Raw genomic sequence first — 2,924 nt, forward strand, 5'->3', positions numbered from 1 at the left:
TTCCCTGGACCAGAAACAAGAATCCTGGGACCGGTTTTGGATTCATAATCCTCATCAGCCAGGCTATCTTGAATCCGGTGGTAGAGTGATCAAGGGACCCACGTCTGGGCATACCCTGCCAACTCAGGGCGAACAAAGCGATACCAAAGGGGATGATGGACGGGCTGGACTGTTCCGATGAGGCACAGGGTCAGACTAATCTGCATATGGCCATGTCTGAACTGGGGTGGTGGAGTGAGCTAAAGAATGATGATGGGTTAAACCCTGATCAGTTGACTGTGGGTGAGTGTTAGACACACGCTGATCCGCTCAGTGTAGCGCGCGTGCAGCCCCAGACATTTAAGGGCATCACAGACCTGTTATTGCTCGATCTCGTGTGGCTGAACGCCACTTGTCCCTCTAAGAAGTTGGATGCTGACCGCTGGGGGTCGCGAAACTAGTTAGCATGGAGGAGTCTCGTTCGTTATCGGAATTAACCAGACAAATCGCTCCACCAACTAAGAACGGCCATGCACCACCACCCACAGAATCGAGAAAGAGCTATCAATCTGTCAATCCTTTCCGTGTCCAGGCCGGGTGAGGTTTCCCGTGTTGAGTCAAATTAAGCCACAGGCTCCACTCCTGGTGGTGCCCTTCCGTCAATTCCTTTAAGTTTCAGCTTTGCAACCATACTCCCCCCGGAACCCAAAGACTTTGGTTTCTCGGAAGCTGCTCGGCCACCGGATCGCTAGTCGGCTTCGTTTATGGTCAGAACTATGACGGTATCTGATTGTCTTCGAACCGCTGACTTTCGTTCTTGATTAATGAAAACATTCTTGGCAAATGCTTTCGCTTTGGTTCGTCTTGTGCCGGTCCAAGAATTTCACCTCTAGTGGCACAATACGTATGCCCCCGGCCGTCCCTCTTAATATATGGCCCCAGTTCCGAAAACCAACAAAATAGAACCGGAGTCCTATGCCATTATTCCTAGCTGAAGTATTCAGGCGACCAGCCTGCTTTGAACACTCTAATTTTTTCAAAGTAAACGCTTCGGACCCCTAGGACACTCAGTCAAGAGCATCAAGGGGGCGCCGAGAGGCAGGGGCTGGGACAGGCGGTAGCCCGCCTCGCGGCGGACCGGCAGCTCGATCCCAAGATCCAACTACGAGCTTTTTAACTGCAGCAACTTTAATATACGCTATTGGAGCTGGAATTACCGCGGCTGTTGGCACCAGACTTGCCCTCCAATGGATCCTCGTTAAAGGATTTAAAGTATACTCTTTCCAATTAGAGGGCCTCGAAAGAGTCCTGTATTGTTATTTTTCGTCACTACGTCCCCGAGTCGGCAGTGGGTAATTTGCGCGCCTGCTGCCTTCCTTGGATGTGGTATCCGTTTCTCAGGCTCCCTCTCCGGAATCGAACCCTGATTCATTATTACCCGTGGTCACCATGGTAGGCACAGAAAGTACCATCGAAAGTTGATAGGGCAGACGTGCGTATGTATCATCACCGTCACGGGGACGTGCGATCGGCCCAAGGTTATCTAGAGTCACCAAAGCGGCCGGGCGAGCCCGGATTGGTCTTGGTCTGATAAATGCACGCATCCTGGGAGGTCAGCACTCGTCGGCATGTATTAGCTCGAGAATTACCACAGTTATCCAAGTAACAGATGGAGCAATCAAAGGAACCATAACTGATTTAATGAGTCATTTGCAGTTTCACTGTACCGGCCGTGTGTACCTACACGTGCATGGCTTAATCTTTGAGACAAGCATATGCTACAGGCAGGATCAACCAGGTAGCCGCACCTGATGACAGGGTGTGGGGGCCGCGTGCCCATCTCCCCGACCGGCATACCCAGCCATCTCCCGCCTCCTTCCTTAGATCCTTTGAGGCCGTTGAAGCCTCAGGAAAAGACAGGAGACTGTTGTCGTATGTATCAAATAAGATGAGTTTCTGATTATACCGCCACTAAGCACCCATGCATTTATATCCATGATGTCTCTATGTTTCAGGTTTACCAGCGTCCGTTGTGAAGAGCGGGAGGAATAAATGCCAAAGACTCAGGGAAGTGAGGGTAGTGGGTGGTGAGATCCCTACATGAGGGCCAAAATATTTTACGTGATCACAGGTGTAGTATTGTGTAAATAAAGGACAGAACTCTTTTGGTACCTGAGGGACTCCGTAGACCTGTGACATATAAGCGTTGGCGGGTAATTAAGGGAATGCAGGTTTAGAACATGAAGTTCTTGCTCATATGCAGAAGTATAAAAACATGTATAACTACTCTCCATGTGTGGCGTAGATGTGACAACTGGCAACAAATAGTGGATAAGTAACCCGTAGATCAACAGTGCTCTCCCAGAGAGTTTGCCGTGGTCCAGCACACTGCTCATGCATGCCACGTGTGCCGTAGCTGTAGTGCAGAATTGACATTGGCACCTGTGGAGTCCAAGGCAATGTCAGCCTCTAAAGCTTTAGAGGATAAAGAAAGCATCATTGAAAATCTACCCATCGGTGGTCGAGAATCAAAAGAAAAGGTGGCAAACAGAGGTACTGTGCTACTACGCAAATTAATGCTATTTGTCATATGGAGTGACAGTGCTAAAGGCGAATGCAACCAGGTTTTGAAAAGCGAGTGATAATGTAATAATCCATTGTGAGTTAAGCTGTAAGCTGATGTGCTATGAAGCAGAGATCAGCCAAGTGTTTACGAAGAGACATTTAAGAGCAAAGCCAATTGAACATCATAACATAATCTGCTTAACAAATCATTCGACCACGAAAAGACTTGTCATCATACCACAGTCTGCTGAGAAGTAGCCCCAGAGGGAGGGCCAGGGTCATGCTTGCAGGGCCGTCGATACACAAAGCGTCCCACCATCAAAGCTAATGTGTGTGGGCACTGAACAACTTCACAGATCTCCATCACAATAATTTATTGA

General features: G+C 48.9%; 1 pseudogene; it reads right to left on the reverse strand.

Annotated features, from left to right (window-relative positions):
- Positions 1–678: 678 nt before the first annotated feature.
- On the reverse strand, positions 679–1,777 carry LOC144776881 (18S ribosomal RNA; annotated as a pseudogene).
- Positions 1,778–2,924: the final 1,147 nt, after the last annotated feature.

The sequence above is a fragment of the Lissotriton helveticus genome, chromosome 1_1, assembly GCF_964261635.1.
Source record: "Lissotriton helveticus chromosome 1_1, aLisHel1.1, whole genome shotgun sequence".
Lineage (NCBI taxonomy): Eukaryota > Metazoa > Chordata > Amphibia > Caudata > Salamandridae > Lissotriton > Lissotriton helveticus.